This window comes from Mytilus californianus, unplaced genomic scaffold (genome assembly GCF_021869535.1).
Source record: "Mytilus californianus isolate M0D057914Y unplaced genomic scaffold, xbMytCali1.0.p SCAF_52, whole genome shotgun sequence".
Lineage (NCBI taxonomy): Eukaryota > Metazoa > Mollusca > Bivalvia > Mytilida > Mytilidae > Mytilus > Mytilus californianus.
Window position 1 is genome coordinate 742,180 of NW_026262704.1, and position 18,693 is coordinate 760,872.

The following is an 18,693-nucleotide window of genomic DNA, read 5'->3' on the forward strand; positions in this document are numbered from 1 at the left end:
ATTGTTACTATTTGGCTTAATTTGAGCATTAACTGTTTCTAATTTGATTTGTAATAGAATACATTCTATTTTAAAAAGTTACAAAACAAAAATACATAGTCAAAAATAAAAAGAACAATAACAAGAGCTTATCAAACTGACAATCAACGTTCCCAAAACTGTACACAGAAAACTAACATGATCTCAATGAACAGCTGCTTCGGGACGGTTAGCAGTCAAGCAACCATTGGACAAATGCTGTTTTTATATGAAAACATATATGTAATATACAATAATAATAGTAGGCATACACATCCTACGTGTCCTAGTTTAAGGGATGCTTATTTTTAAAAAAGGGGCGAAAGATACTAGAGGGACAGTCAATCTCTTAGATCGAAATAAACTGACAACGCCATGGCTAAAAAAGAAAAGACAAACAGACAAACATAGAAAACTAAAGACTAAGCAATAGAGAAGTTGTTCTTTCGGTTTCAGAAACTAAATAAGATTGTATCGCGATATCGATAATAAAAAAATATTTTTGTCATCATATAAAGCTATTAATTCTCAATGCTCTCATTGCAAAGATGTGTACGGAATTTAATTGAATTTACATTTATGTTAATATTTAATGCATTATTTGATCTGACCATTCAGTTTTTGTTGATATTGCATAGTATTGTTTATTTATAGAAATGATAACGATTATTATGAGTTTTTCTTTTGTCTTTTTTTTTAAATTTTATTGACATATTTATAATAGTTATATTGCGTGTTATTTTTTGCAGTAAAAAAATCAAAGATTTGACTGTCGAAGAAAATTATTTTTTAGTGGTGGTTCATGGACTCACAAAAATAGCATATCCTATTATAAAAAATGAGTTTTCAACTCAATGTCCTGACCATGTTCTCAATGAAATTCGTTTGAGTATTTACGAAAGGCAATTGGTACAATCATTTGACAGGCGTAAAGTAGGGAAAAATAGCCGAGAAGAAAGGATACACCTTAAGCCTGATCATCAAAGACAACTATTTTCACAAACAAGTAGGTTTTATAAATATTTAGGTGTGGTACATGTATCAAATAAATGTAAGTCTTTAACTCTGATTATGATCTTAGCAAGATCTGAAAAGTCTAACCTAAGAACGGTACGTCATGTTTAGAGATTCAGTGTTTTTATTCACCTTTTTGTAGTGAATTCAGTCCTGTTAGGACGTTATTCGTGCAGTCAGTTCAATAATGTTCAGTGCCCATTCAGACAAGCCAGTCGTTTGTTGCTTAAACTGGTTAAAATTCCAGCTAATAAACAAATTCACTGCAAACAAATTGTCTGAACAGTACTGAATAAACCTCAATGGATAAATCCTGAATAAAAAAATGGTATAATTGCAAATGAGACAACACTCCATCATAAACCAAATGACAAAGCAGTTAACAACAAAACGTCACTGTTCGGCCTTCAACAATGAGCAAAACCCTAATCCCATAGTCAGTTTACCTAAAAACGAACCAAGACTTGAAAACTTAGTATTCAGTTTATTAAAAGAATTGGAGTTAAAATTACTGTTACATATTCAAATGGTTAATAAATGTATGATTTCTAAAGAAAAAGCTATCCACTAAGACCAGCAGATGATGCCAATGTGATAATAATATGGAAATTTTAGGGTATTTAGCAATAATCAAAATTAGTAGACAGTATGATTCGTAATGCCACAGTATGACAAACGAACTGAAACAATTACAAAAAATAGTTTGCCTTGTTTTGTTACTCACAAATAAGGTAGACAGCAGTAATAAACAATCCACAAATGACAACCCCCTTAATTGGCGTTAATAAATATTTTAGAGTCGCTAATACCTCCCCTATTATATGACTGAGGTGAAAGAGCACATAATGAAAACAAAAAAATAAACATCAGTTTTGAGAGGTTTGAATCAGCAGATCAGCACTAAGAACAGAAAATAATTATAGAAAAACAATTTTAGTACCGACGAATATACATGACTTGTTTGTATTTGTAATTTTCACAACAGTGTCGCCAATTGTAAATCAAATATGACTTGTCAACGTCCTGTTATTAGCAGTTTCATACAAAATGATCGTTATACATATTCGATTGATAAGTTGCATTCGTGCATATTCACAGTTTACGAACTTCAAAGACGGAGGTATGCTCCTTACAGTACCAAACAAATTGTCCCACAGAGTTGAGGTAGAACGATTAAATCGACATTTCAAAGGCTATTCGGTCACCATCACATACTGGTTTACCGATACGATATGCCTTGTTCTGATGTCTATATTTATGTTTATATCTGATTATTTGACCGTCGGTAATCATCGGAGGTCACCACGATCGTTAAGTAATTTGCGTCTAGACTAAAAAATACACGAAATTTGGATACATATTATCGAGCGTATCCATTGAAAATTGTTTATTTTGGACCTTTTATAATTTGGATACCCTTTTTAGTATGTTATAAATGAAATATAATAACTTGAGTAAAAAATCGATATTTGACAGCCCTTTAAATATAGAAATATATATATAAAAATATTTAGAAGGACACAAAAAGATGAAAAGAAAAGTATTTTATGATATCATTAGGTAAAACTAAACTCATAGATAACAAATTTTGTTTAACAATAACAATACATTTTTAGGAGACAAATCAGAGGACTTAGATTTAGAATTGATGATTTACATTTTGAAAAAAAGATCGAATTCTGAATGGAACAAAGTATACATCAATCAGTTAGACGTCATCGAAAATATCAGAAGAGAAATTGATCAAAGCCCTAGCGGAAAATTAAACCAAACTCAATTCCACGATATTTTAAACTGTTTGAGCAAGGTACGTAAACATTACTGCTGCTTTACTATACCGAGTAAAAGGGTATAGATAGTTTGTGCAGTCTCTTAAGTATAATATCATATTGTTATTTGAATTTTAGAATCAATCAAGGTTCTTAATTAAAGACAAACATCTATAGTATATTTGGATAGCATCGGAAACTAAGATAAAGTATTTGAATACTGTACCAAGATCAAACTAATAAATTTGCAATGTATTCCAGCCAACTCAAATGTTTAACGTCTTTTCAGAAAATATCTCTTTTTCCAGTACAATGACCCTACTTTTTTATTTCCTCATTTTGTTTAACAACAAGCTGTGAATATTCTATTGATTTTTCAAAGAGAAAACATTGGTCATTTTTTTTTTTAAATTGATTTTTTTACAGATGTTTCTCTATAAAAAAAAAACGGTAAATTTATGTTAGCAACTTATCGTTATCATTTGTCCCTCGGAAGATGCTAACATCAAGGTTGACTAAATAAACAATTGTTATGTGATACAGATTTTGTTATAAAGTGTTTCATTGCTAATACCTAAAATTTCCAAATTCCATAATGCAGATGGTGCTTTAAATCGAAAACGAGGTATGTGAACCCATTTTTGTATTTGCTAATTTTAAAGCTTTTACCTAGCCTAAACTGAAAATAAAATATACAGAAGATATTATTGGTAGGAAAGAAGGATTTGACTTTAAATAGTTTATATGGATGATTTGAATAATATGCAATATACTTATATATTATGTTGTAAATTTTCAAATTGAGCAGGTACATGAGTTATACTCGCAAGGATATTTCCACGCTGAATATCAAGTTCAGTTAGATAATGTATTTTAAGACATTTTACGTATATTTTGTATATCCTCAATTTTATACATTAGCGCAGCAATGTTCAGTTTTCTTATTCAAGTTCATGATAAAATTGAGAATGGAAATTGGGAATGTGTCAAAGAGACAACAACCCGACCACAGAACAGACAACAGCAGAAGGCCACCAACAGGTCTTCAATGCAGCGAGAAATTCCCGCACCCGGAGGCGTCCTTCAGCTGGCCCCTAAACAAATATATATACTAGTTCAGTGATAATGAACGCCATACTAAACTCCAAATTGTACACAAGAAACTAAAATTAAAAATAATACAAGACTAACAAAGGCTAGAGGCTCCTGACTTGGGACAGGCGCAAAAATGCGGCGGGGTTAAACATGTTTATGAGATCTCAACCCTCCCCCTATACCTCTAGCCAATGTAGAAAAGTAAACGCATAACAATACGCACATTAATAATCAGTTCAAGAGAAGTCCGAGTCTGATGTCAGAAGATGTAACCAAAGAAAATAAACAAAATGACAATAATACATAAATAACAACAGACTACTAGCATGATGTATGTATTGCAACATCGATAGTGTATTGGAATAGCATCAGAAACTAAGATAAAGTATTTGAATACTTTACCACGATCAAACGAATCAATTTGTAGATGTGTTTGTGTGAACAATTCAAAACACAATAACTTACCTGTATTTGAAACTATTACACCGTTTTGAATATGACAACCAGGAGTAATCATAAGTTAATGCACGAACCTTAAACATAGTGAGTCAGAATGTTGATTTGTGTAGAAACACCATTTAAGAGATCTATTTAAAACTAAAAAATCCCCAAAGGTAACACGCTATCATTAAACAAGCACGGCGCATGTATCGTCAAATGCCATTCTTTACAAAAGCATGTAGTCTTAGGAAATTCTACCAGTGACATCAGAATGAGCCGATGTAAATGCATCTAATGCCAGGGTACATCTATCAGTGTTAATCTGGAGTGTAACGTTTCTACTAAGATGTTGAATACTTACAGGAAATATTTCCATCTTTTAGCTATATAGTTTTGTGCATAGAATTTTTTTTTTGTGAGTTTGTTAAGTCTCTGATAAAACGTCGTATTTATAAGTTGAAAAACTGTGTGAATGATCAACCAAAGTCAATTTTCAGAGACAAAGAGGCTGTGAATTGTCTATAATCTCTTCATGATACGTATCTTGTTGTTCCTGCGGACAAAGCTTCAAATAATATTGTCTTTGTATGTAAATCGTATCACTACGAATGTTTTGCAAAAGAATTAGGAATAAATGAGCACTCAGATAATCCCACATACAAAGACATATCATTTGACAAGGATGAGATTATGGCGTATCATAAGTCTTTCATGGCTTCAATGAACATTACATTGAACAAAAAATCAGACGTCTTACCTTGTTTGTATTGGACACCTAAGCTTCACAACATTCCGTACAAACAACGGTACATTGCCGGCTCATCTTCATGTTCACCCAAAGAATTGTCCATTAGATTGACTAAAATACTGTCCGCAGTGAAAGAGGGTCTTCAGAAATACTGTGAAACTGTTTACTCGCGTATTTGTATTAACCATATGTGGATTCTTAAAAATTCTAAGGAACTTCTGGATAATTTTAAATCTTGGTCTTTTTCTGAAATTAGTTCTATCAAAACTTTTGATTTTTCAGTCCCTGTATACCACCACTCCCCATGTGAAATTGTAAAATTGCCTGAAAGAAATAATCCACAATGCCTTTCAACATAAGAATGGTAGCATACGCTATATATTTATTACTTTGGGATACCATAAGGCATATTTCGTTTATAGCGAACAAAAGGGTAAAACATGCTACACAGAGGAACAAGTGATCAGTATGCTGGAGTTTCTTATCGACAACATTTTTGTTGAATTTGGAGGTAGACTTTTTCAACAAATTGTCAGCATTCCTATGGGAACGAACTGTGCGCCTCTCCTTGCTGACCTCTTCTTATTTTCATATGAACCAGAGTTCCTTCAGACACTTGTTAAAAACAAGAAGATCAAAGAAGCCAGATTATTTAATTTCACTTTCAGATATATTGATGATGTTCTTTCCATTAACGATCCGAACTTTTCTGATTGGGTTACATTAATATATCCCCCAGAACTAGAAATTAAAGAAACAACAGACACGGCTTCCTCCGCCTCATTTTTAAACCTATACCTCGAATCTGACATACACAGTCATCTCAGTACCAGAATTTATGACAAACAAGACGATTTTAATTTTAAAATTATCAATTTCCGCCACCTTAGTAGCAATATACCAACTTCACCTGCATATGGGATATACATTTCCAAATTTATTCGATATGCAAGAGCTTGCGGCTCCTACTCAGATTTTGTAAAAAAAACCTCACCAGTGTCTGAGCAGAAAGTTGATCAACCAGGAGTATGTCAAAGAACGTCTCGTCCCTTTTCTAAAAAAAAGTTCATCGGAAGGTACCAAGACCTTGTTGATAAATATTCCGTATCAACTTCACAAATAATACATGATGGTCTTGACTCTGCGTACTGAAGCTGTTTATCATCTTAATAACGTGTTAAAGTGTTCTTTTATTTGTCTTTACATATATTACTTTTACTGTTTGTTCTGTTTTTGGTGATATAAATTTGACGTGGCTCTGTACTTATGCATCCCGTCATTGTGTTGTTTGCATTATTTTTCATTTATACTTCACTGCTTTGTTTGTGTGACTTTTTATGTTTCTTTGATACATATTACGTGTCTCTGTACTTTAAACATCCCGCCAGTGTGTTATTGTTCTATTATAATTTTTGCATTCTTTGAACGACAAAATTATTTTATATCTCTACCTGTGTGACGGTTATATTCTGACGTCAAATACGCGATTCTACGCCAGAGTAAATGTTAAAATGACGATTCGGTCCCAGTGCTTAAAATCTATCGATCCTATTTGGGTTGATTTGGCATACTTAAATAAAATACAAAAATAAGTAAGCAATGAACGTGATTTTTAAAAGTGATATGTGCTTTTTTGTGCTTTTTTGTTAAATATTTGTTTGTTTTTGATGTGATTAAGATTGTGACACGGTGTTGACTGCTGTACCCCTATTTTTGACGTTTTTACCTATTATGTCTGTTTGTTTTATTCACACATCGTTGCCAATATAACGGAATTTGATACGACTGTCATACAAATGAGAGGTTTAGCGCTATAAAACCAGGTTCAATCCACCATTTTCTACATAAGAAAATGCCTGTACCAAGTCAGGAATATGACAGTTGTTCATTCGTTTGATGTGTTTGAGATTTTGATTTTGCCATTTGATAAGAGCCTTTCCGTTATAAATTTTCCTCAGAGGTCAGTAATTTTGGGAATTAACTTTTCAGGAAAGTAAGTCATATATACTAATTTGGTGTCAAGCAAAGATGTAAAATGTGCATTCAAATACGGAAAAATATAAAGTATTTATACGAAAGAGTCGTCCATACATGTATGATGTTTTATTTCTGTGATTTTGTAAACAATAAGATAATCTTCATTTCAGGCAGTCTTGCATTTGGGAGGAGAAATGTTTACAGAAGAATTACTACGACTTCAGCATATAAAAAATATCTTAGGTCAGTAAAACAGCAGGTCATTATATAAATATATAGAAAGGTTTACTGATTCGGGTTATAATAAACCAGTTTGAAATACTTAAATGCAGTTTAATATAGGACTACCTTGTACAAAACAAAAAAAGTAATTTAGATAAATGTTCTTCAAAATAACCTAGCATGCGCTTTTATTAATACTTATGACTAGCGTTACGATTTCTGCATGGCAATTTTCAGTGATCTATTGATAATAATGATTAATTTAAGAAATCAGATTTATTTACTAATTCCTAGTAAATCCTAGTTTTAAGCAATATTTTTTAATACTTTAATTAAAATTTCATGTAACCCTGTATGCTAAATATAATTAAATGCTATCGTTTTTAACTAAGCAATCACAGTAAAATAAGCTCGATTTTGATTGATTGAAATTTTGTTTCTCTAATAGAATAACTTTTTTAAAACTGAAACTCAAACTCTGCAACAGTAGAATAAACTCAACAGGACACGATTTATCAAATGACAGCTTTTAGATAATTTGACAAAACAAGAAGTAATAGCAAGAAATTCAGAATCAACATTTCAAATGATTTCGAATTATTCAAAGTAATTTTGTTATGTAATTCAAAGTAAATGTTTGTAAGTAATTTATAACTGATATTTCAAATCAAGATTTATTGACCAAAATTGCAATTAATCATATCAAGATGAATTCTTTTATCATGTTTATTGAATGTTTGTTGAAAATTTAAGTTTGCGCGTTCTTATCGTGACATGATTACTAGAAAAGCTGTACAAAAAAATCATAATTCACCTTCTCATTTACTTGAAACAATGGGATGACTATTTCGTACCAAATATGGACCCTTACCCAACTTTGTAATAAATGTTTTTTTTTATTATTCTGTTTAATGATCTGTTTCTTAACCTATTCAGGTCAAATTATTTAACAATTTTCATAATCTTTCTTTTCAGAGTAATTGAAATGTTCATTTCGGCAAACAGAACCAAGTGACAGTTTCAATGACCGTTCATTATATTACAAGAAGGAAACGTTCGTCAAATTGCACAAAATCGAAATTGTAGCTTAATAAACTAATTGTGAAGTTGTAAAATATTTTCGAATCGGCCAATACAGTTTTGTCGTCACATTTGCTTCAATTGTGTATAAATCCGACGTATACAAGAGAATGTTGTTTAGAGAAATGATTTGTTTTGTATGTTTAAATGTGTACATGATGTATATGCTTCTTTTTGTATTCAATCATTAGAATATATAAAAAAAGTAAGGTTTACATACTAAAAAAGAGTGATTCCAGGCGCCATTTTAGACTAAAAGGAAGACTTAAGAACACTTAAAAAAAGTTTAAAGATGTATGGTTTTACAACTGTAATATGAGTGCTAAAACATAAACTAGTTTCAAAATAAGATTGACCTTTTTGAAATTGTAGAAGAAAATATGGAAAAGAATTTTAAAAGAGGGAAATTATTCAGTTTCATTGTTATCAGCTATTTTGTGGAGCAGGATCTGCTTGCCCTTCCGGAGCACCTGAGATCACCCCCAGTTTTTGGTGGGGTTCGTGTTGCTTAGTCTTTAGTTTTCTATGTTGTGTCATCTGTACTATTATTTGTCTGTTTGTCTTTTTATTTTTGGCCATGGCGTTGTCAGTTTGTTTTCGATCTATGAGTTTGACTGTCCCTATGGTATCTTTCGTCCCTCTTCTACTTCCGTTGAACAAGATTTAGAAAATGTACAGCTTTTCATAAATATAAATAGATAGATATACACGAAAAAGATAAATGTTGAAGTAAAAGTGTTTTATATCAGTTATGAATAGTTGACTCCTGTATATATCATGTTCAAAAGATATCATACTGTCGACGCTATACAATTTAGAGGAATTAACTCTAACATTGAAGATGATATATATATATATATGTAATCTCATCTCATTTTTAAACATATATTTCTATTATTCATAATCATTACATGTCATAATCAGGATAATGTAAATCAGTAAACACATTCATGTCAAAGTTGTTGTAACTGTTTATTTGTACATATGAACTTGCTAATATGATTGATAAAAAATCATTTCATATATTACCTGTTTAATTACAGATGATCATGTAACGCTATTCTCAATGAATGAAAGAGGTCTTTTCAGAATAAGCTGGAGTGTAATCATCCTTCATGTAGGTCTATTCCAAACTAGTATAGATATGTGACAAGTGGACGTCTGAAACATGCCTGCATTGTTAGACATTCAGTCAAACTATAAACCAATAACCCAACATTTTAATTTTATGTGATTATCATTGACTGTCCATAAGATGACACAAGCTTTCTTTTAAATCAAAATGCAGGAATACTAATCAATTTGTTACTTATTATTAATGGTGTTTGATTTTGGTGAAACAAATGATATTGGCAATCATACTACATCTATTTTATATTGCATAGAATAATGAAGAATGGAATCGGGGAGTGTGTCAGACCAAATTTTGCAAATAAAAACACCCAAGACTTACAAAGGCAATAGGTTGTTAACTTTGGGACAGACACAAAAATGCAGACGAAATAAATATGTTATCAACCTTCTCCTTAAACGCACAGTAAAATGACATAAAAAGTCGTCCGCGACCAATATAAGAATTGTATACTGAAGAAACTCTGCAAAATGAAAGTCATCAAAATAAGTTAACCTTGACCTATAAAGGTTTATAAATCAGTTGAATAGGGATTGATCGGTACAAATCACAAAAGGACGTCTACATGTACATGTACCAAAGAGTTCATAACGGGAACTATATTTTACTGAATGCTATTTCAAAACCAGTTTCAATAAATAGATTAACAATCATGGTCTCCATGGGCTGCATCAATTTAAAACGTCGCTGACAATTGATACAGTAATAAAAAGGAGTTGTCAATATTTGGACAGAATGTTCTTTATAAATATATCAGAGAATGCATCAATACAGAATTTGGTTACATAATTCAAACGTATAAATCGCTTTCTGGATTTAAATTAATCAGAAAAACTAATCTGAACATATTAACAAGACTTCACACGTATGTTGATGTCATTAAAACGACTGATTAAAATAATTCTAAGCACAGCTTACGGTGATTCATTACAAACAGTTTCTTCATGGTCTAACTTAAAATGCCGAGTGGAAAAGATCAGTATTTTCATGTGAATTTCACATGAACAGTTTTCACGTGAAATTCACATGAAATTCACGTGAAACTCACATGATCTGACTTACGTGAATTTAACGTGAACTTGTTGACGTGAAACTCATGTGAAATTCATGTGAATTTCACGTAAACTTTTTTTCACGTGAAATTCACGTGATCTCACTCACATGAAATTCACATGATTTGACTCGCGTGAATTTCACATGATCTGACTAAAGTGAAATTTACGTGAAATTCATTTGATCTGACTGAGGCTAATTTTTTATATAATGTGCTAAAGTGGTTGATTTTGCACAAGATAAAATCACTGTTTAAAATAATTAAGTGTGTGCACTAATTATTGCCATTTTGACATAATCGCCAAAATGTAAAAATAATTATTGAAGAAGAATTAGAATAAGAATATAGATATTTTATTTGTTTGAAATACAAAAATTAACAAATTCTAACAAAATTTCACAATAAACATTTTAAAAACATACTCAAGAGAACATTTTTACTAGCACTTTAATATAATTTACATAAAAGGGGGACATATAACCATCAAATGATTAATATTTATCTTTTTATTTCGCATGAATTATCTCCCTTGATAGTGGATTAGATGCAACTACAAAAAGATCAGTGTTGGTTGTGAGTTGTATTTTCTATCACTGTTTATATTTATCTCTATTAAAGCAATAAAGGTAGAATTTGTATCTTTGATTTCAAATTCCTAGATACCTAGATTATATTGATGGGCTTAAATATTGATTTATCAGTAATATTTCTATTATTACTTATCAGTAAACTTAATTTCTTTCACACATTGAAAGTTTTCTTTATTTTTGTCCTCTTATAAAATATGGGAGGTAACTCCAGCTTATGAAATAGATTCCTGTTACTGTAATTAAGATCCTTTACTTTCCATAATTGCAAAGAAAAAAAATGATAATGAATATCAGTTACTTCAAAACCTGAGTTATCTCCCTTTTTTGCTGTGTATTATCTTTTCCTCAAACTTATAAGTCAAGTACAATTTTGAGCTTTGAACCACACATAAGTTTAACAATAGGACATATAAATAAAAATAAGTAAGTGTGCTGAAAAGAATTTTATTGGGCCAAATGTTGTCAATAAATGTAAAATTGAATGTTTATCAAAGTATATATATTGAAAGTGCAGTATATTTTTAAAACTGATTTGCTGTCAGAAATATGAAAAATGTTTGATTTAACGAGTATTACAAAAGCGGTAAATGCTAACTACTCCCTCATCTAAAAAAAAAGGAAGAAAAAAGAAAATATCTCCTCTCAGGGATTGCATGTGTATCAACTGGATTGCAATTTATGTGTTGGTACACTTCAAAATATTTTATAAACCTTTTTATAATGATCAAGATTTCTCAATTTTTCTATTTGAGTTAATGAGTTGTCAGGGTTTGTCAATCTATGGGAAAAATTTTAAACTAAATATTAATTTTATAATTTCAGTAGTTAAACTAGGTACGGATTTATTTTAATTTTATGTTGTGTTTTTTTTACATTGAGTCTACGGGAGTAACATTCTGACTTAACAGTGCTTAATGAAAAATGACAAAAAAATCTTTAGGGTAGGCTATTATCAAGACTAAAAAGTAGGGTAGTTAGGGTAACGGTGAGTGGAACCACACATATATCATAGGCGAATCCAGGGGGCTCTGCCACCCACCCACCCCCCCCCCCCCCTTTGTGGGAAAATTTTGGTTGATTATATAGGGAATCACTGAAGCATGACTGGAGCGGCCCCCCTAGGGTCAGTTAGTGCCCCCCACCCTATGAAAAGTTCTGGATCCGCCAATGTATATTTTTATTTGGCTTATTAATAAGTATGTTATAAGAAGATAATTAAGGATTGTCTGAAATAATTTGTTAATGTATAGCGAATGGTTGGTTAAATTTACAACTTTGATAGATCTGATATTATTTATTAAAAAAAAACTACAGTCTTGAAACATGTAAAACCAAGAATTTTACACCTAAAAATGCTGTATAATTTTCAAATATTTTTAATTATCTCTTAAAATTTATAGATAATAAACATATCTTTAGTCCTATATTATAAGTGTCCCAGGCAAATGCATTAATGTGCTATGTATTTTATCGAAAATTATTGATTGACATTAAATTATTACCAGAGGCATATATACTAAATAATGTCTCTAATATTTATATAATTTAGCTGTAATAAACATGATAAATGTGAGGGTATGATTGCCAATTAGACAGGCTGTTAATTGGATTAAACATATATATTCTTCAACTAAATGAAATAACTTCATTGAAATTATATCTAACAATATAGTTATTATATTTAAATATATCAAATAGTTTTAAGGGTTAGACTTTATGCTCTACTAAAGGGGTGCTCCTATGGAAATGATGCTTGTAAACAAAAGAATTTGTTATTTGTTCATTTATATGTCTTACTTAGTCAGGACTTTAAGCAGTAAATATCATTTTAAAACTGAATTGAGTCAGTGAAGTCGGGAAGATGATTATGCTAAGAAACATTGGATATTAGGGAAACCAGCATGTACCTATTTGCACATGGATAACTATTCTTCGTGACGATATCCGGGAACGGAGATCGGTTTTTAAAACGCTTGAAAGATTCAGATGAATGATGCAAATTTGAAGACGCCGGTAGCCAACTGACAACAACTTGAACAAGTACTTGTTTCTGTTTTTTTAACGAGACAAACACAATCAAGGAGCTATGAACGCATAGATACTCGCGGAAATAATACAGGTAACTCAAATAAATGATTTAATAGTGCAATAGTGAGAATGTTTTTCAACTTTTGACCTGATCAGTTCACAGTTGTAAAACTCCGTTTAAAATAAACACTCATTAGACACACACAAAATTCAGACAAATAATCTGTTTTTCACTTTCTTTGTTATACTTGGAGATATTGATTTGGTCATTGTCATGAATCATGATTGTTGTATAGCTTTACCATGACAAGTTGCATATACAATAATGAATTTAGAGCCCAAAAACAAGGATTTTCTGGTTTCCATACATTAATTTGAATATGATATAAAAATAAGAAGATGTGGTATAATTGCCAATTAGACAACTCTCCATCCGAGATCAAATGACATAGAAGTAAGTAAATACAGGTCACGGTACGGCTTTCAATTATGAGCAAATCCCATACATTTCTATGGATCTCTATAAAATTGAACCTCAAGGTTCATAACAAAAACAAAAGAAGGTTGGGATTGATTTTGGAGGGTTATCGCCTTAACCATTCAGGAGTGAGCATGGTAAGGCCAGTATTTTAATTTGTTGGTTTGCACATTTTACACATGAAAAAGTCGAGTCGGTCGGACGAGAATAAAAGAAAAAAAATATCTTTCAAGACAGAAAAAATATATTTCACCTTACTAACAAAATGTTTGGTTTGCTATCTTGTCATCGCTTAAATTCTAGTTCTATGAATTATTATTGCTCAACTGTTATAAACATAAATATAAAATATATGTACATTGTCGGAAAATATATAATTTATTTGTATAAGCTTTAGAAACAGGACGAAAAGCGAGGCTCGCCGAGCTTTTCTCCTGTTTCGTAGCGAGTACAAATAAATTTTATATTTTCCGACAATGTACATTTATTGTTTTTATCCTGAAATTTACACCCAAAACTTGAAACTTTAGTTGTTAAAATCTAACTCATTGTCTCTAACTATTCAAAGAAATCGACATAGTTATAACGCGGACCGTGAATGGGACCCCAGAATGAACTGGTACGCAAAAAGAAATATCCACATTACCGCTTGCTCAAAATGGAAGCGGGGTAACTGGAGACTTTAATTGTACAAGTACAAATAAAGCAAAAATGTATTTGTGTACCTGTTATTTGTACATTAGTTAGCTGATTGCAGGATAAAATGCATGCCATCGTCATACAATTTCCAAATAGGGGGGTTATGTCCAAGGTCATACAATTTCCAAAAAGGTGAGTTATGTCCAAGGACATAGACAAATTAAATCGTTATTTCATGAACAAGAAAAAACAGATCCACCAATTTCAGGAAGACCCTACATCAACTGTCAAGATGAAGAACAGGAATAAAAGCCCTGTTCATTGCTAATTTTCTATGTTTTCTATGTATTGTGTGCGATGTTGTCCCATGTACATTTACTCCATATCCTTTCATTTTCTATTGGTGAACAATGATCTTCAAGCACGAAAACTAATACATGAAAATTGCAAACACGTCCTACGAAAATAAGCTTGACCATTCTTGTCAAAAACGTAACAGACTTGTCCACTAGAAAGACGAAGATATCAGATTCATGAGTTGTCATGCATTCCCATTTTTGATATCCAAATGGACGTTTTTTTTTTTAATATCTATGAAACAAGAAAATTCCAAATTGTTTGTGAATATCTATAATCTAACTTGAAATCTTCCACATTTGGACAGGTCCATTTCATCTATGAATTGATACATCTTACAGATTTATGAAAAAAAAAGGAAAACAAACTTATTGTAATTGGTTTAAAACACAGGTTGCGCTCCGCCGCAAAATTATTTGCGCAAACAACATTTTAAGGTCAATTATGATTGACTTGTCTATTTTTAGATATGACACAATGTGTTATCAATTCTGTTAGTGTTTGCAATTGATGCATTTCATAAAAAAGAAAATTTGTATTTATATTTCAGGGATAAGGTTTTAAGGTTTTTGTAAGGGTCAGCGGGAATAAAAAGCATGAAATGTCAATTTTATTTTTATTCTGCAAATCAGAAAAATAGGGTCGGCGGATCCGTAAACCAACAAATAAAAAAGCCGGCCTAAACAATACTTTTCTAATACACTGTACAAGTTACCTATTTCTTGACCAATTTCAATGAAGTTGAATGCAATGTCTTGAATTTTTCGGGTACTTAAATATGCTGATTTAAACTTATCTTGTATTTTAGAGTTTGAATATTTGAATATTTGGATCTGTTTTATATCAGTCAGGGGACTTACTTTAATGAGTGATTTTCTAAATCACTGATTCAAGTGACATTGTGTCCACAAATGTTGGAAGTAAGAGTTGTCATTCTTCATTAATCACCAATTTAAGTTGAACATGTACAAATAAATCACTAGACTAAGTGATTTCATTTTATTGTAGCTTTAAATGTATAATACATGGGCATATTATGTTGCTAAAATTACCAGAACCAACATCTGTGTTTATAGACTGTCCAGTCGTGTCAAGTGATAACCTTGTACTGAATCTTGGATATTGACATGAAAATCATTTGTTTAAGTATCATACCTCTATTTATTTTAAAAAATCACTTCTTTAAGTATTATTGTTTTAATTACTCCCCATTTATTCATAAATCAGTTATTTTAGAACAACCGGGCCCTGACTGTTATCTGACATTGTAATCTAAATTATTAAAACTTAAACTTTGTTGGATTCCATCAAAAATTGAATTTTTGATTTTTTTTATATGCAGAATCTAACCTGTATTTGGATTTTTAATTTTGGGTCTGGTTTTCAAATTTGTCTTCATAAAGGCAGGGGTCATGTTTAAAGCATCTTATCTGTATGAAGAATGGTAGGTCTATGACTTGTAATTTAAAAATAAGTCCCCTCCTACATGTCCTAGAAAAGACAGGTCCCGGACCTCAGACTTGCACTATTTTGAACATAAATTAAAGGTCCAAAGGGCAAACAATTTAACTTTAATTTTTCTTTATTGTTCTTAATGATGTTAATAGCAACTTCAATCCATTGCTTTTTGATATTTGATAATACGTGTTTAATATTAGTAAACAATAAATATATAAGTTAATTGTTTGCAAAACTCTTTCAATACTTTTTATAGTCTTGCATCCACATGCTGTTAATAAAGCACTGTTTTCTCCTTTCAGCAGTACATTGTATTACAACAAATGGACAGAGGAGTTGACTATTGATAGTGACTGATAATGGACTGGAGTAACCTAGCGTCCAATGACTCTGAACATGCCTGACAGTACTGGCATGTGTACATGTATGTCGACAGCCAATTCTAAGTAACCTTAAACGTATACATTGTATATACAAAAGACCTACAATAATGGTATGTGCATCTATGGGTGACTTATATTTCACTGTTGTCACACAGTGTTGTGTGGCTTTATTACTGGTCAGGCTATCTATCCTTTACTATTATAAAGTTCAAATATCATGTACATGATTATGAATTGCATTGATAAATTATGATGCAGCATGATATCTTTTTGACCTACATTTTTGTCGAGCCTTCGACTTTTGTCGAAAAAGCGAGACATAGAGATCCTACATTCGGTCGGCTGCGGCGGCGTCCACAAATATTCACTCTGTGGTTAAAGTTTTTGAAATTTTAATAACTTCCTTAAACTATCCTGGATTTCTACCAAACTTGGACAGAAGCTTGTTTATGATCATAAGATAGTATCCAGAAGTAAATTTTGTAAAAAAAGAAATTCCTGTTTTCCGTATTTTACTTATAAATGGACTTAGTTTTTCTGCCAGGAAACATTACATTCACTCTGTGGTTAAAGTTTTAAAAATATTTTAATAACTTTCTCAAACTATCCTGGATTTCTACCAAACTTTGCTAGAAGCTTGTTCATGATCATAAGATAGTATCCAGAAGTAAATTAAAAAAAAATCCTGTTTTTCTGTATATTTCTTATAAATGGACTGAGTTTTTCTGCCAGGAAACATTACATTCACTCTGTGGTTAAAGTTTTTAAAATTTTAATAACTTTCTTAAACTATCCTGGATTTCTACCAAACATGGACAGAAGTTTGTTAATGATCAAAAGCTAGTATCTAGAAGGAAATTTTTATTAAAATTTTGTACTTGTTTATCCATATTTTACTTATAAATGGACTTAGTTTTTCTTCCAGTTCACATTACATACAGTCTGCAGTTAAATTTTTTAAAACATTTATTAGATTCATAAACTATCCTGGATTTTTACCAAACTTGGACAGAAGCTTCTTACAATAAAAAAATTGTATCTAGAGGAAAAATTTTATTACATGTTTTCCTCATCTCATTTTCGTTGAGCCTGCGATTAACAGCAAAAGTAGGCGAGACACTGGGTTCCACGGAACCCTTACGAATGTTATGTCTCACTGATTTATTAAGTACATTGTATATGTATGAATTCAAATTGTGGCACATCATGTACATGCACAGTACTTAGTTTTGAGTCTTGCACACGTACATGCCATTGGAGTTAAAATAAATTTGATCGCTGACAATGACAGAGTGTTTTGAACATTGCCTCATAGTGTTGATCAGAATACCTTTATATTAAATCAATAAAATTTTATTGACACAGATTGAAAATATTTAGTATTTTAAAAATAAGGAGATGGGCATGATGGGTAGGAATGCCAATGAGAAAACTTTCTGCAAGTCGAAATGAAGGGGATGTAAGAAATTTTAGGTTACTGCATCTTCAACAATGAACAAAACCATACTGTAGTGTCAGATGTAAAAGATCCTGTAAACATGAGCAACAATAAATGTCAATTCAAATCAGAAAACTAGTGACGTTCTAATTACCAGTATTGGTAATATAAATTTTAAAAAAATCTGACACATATTTTCTCTCTTGTTAAATATTTTTTTTGAAATATTCACCAACATGACCAAGAGAGAACTGTATTGCCAATTTATTGTTATCGGAAAGCAGTGCATCAGGTTCAGGTGTTTTACATGATAATCACAGGAATTTAAATTTTCAGAACTAGCTCCTCAGAAATCAGTGGAATGGAAGTAATACACCTCATATGTTTCAATGAAATTAACATGATTAATGATGGCAGAAGACGTAGAGGAGATCCTATAGCTACAGTACATGTACATTTAACTGGTATGTATATTTGTTACAGTATTAATAGTCCAAATGGTATAACAATAACGAAAATACTGAATTCCAAGGCAATTTCAAAAAAGGGAAGTCCATGCATATGGTAGTGGCTGCTGGGTTTTACTATTTGTATTATTAAGCTTTACAATGTATATTTCATAGGGTAGTAGACTTGGATGTTTCATAAATTGTATACAGATGCCTTTTGTTACAATGTTTCTGTCCATCACATTTTGGTTGGCCTTGTTAGATCACATTTTAATGGTTCAGCGACTGCTTGAAAAAAGTTAAGGTTTTTATACGACCGCAAA

General features: G+C 31.3%; 2 long non-coding RNA genes across 2 annotated transcripts; both read left to right on the forward strand.

Moving 5' to 3' along the window:
• The first annotated feature begins 748 nt into the window (after positions 1–748).
• On the forward strand, positions 749–8,399 carry LOC127703842 (uncharacterized). Its single transcript, XR_007983076.1, has 4 exons — positions 749–1,024; positions 2,649–2,839; positions 7,233–7,305; positions 8,260–8,399. It is a non-coding gene; the product is annotated as an uncharacterized LOC127703842 (long non-coding RNA).
• A 4,642-nt stretch (positions 8,400–13,041) lies between these two features.
• Positions 13,042–18,390, forward strand: LOC127703844 (uncharacterized). The gene is made up of 3 exons (XR_007983079.1): positions 13,042–13,259; positions 16,403–16,593; positions 18,258–18,390. It is a non-coding gene; the product is annotated as an uncharacterized LOC127703844 (long non-coding RNA).
• The last annotated feature ends 303 nt before the right edge of the window (positions 18,391–18,693 follow it).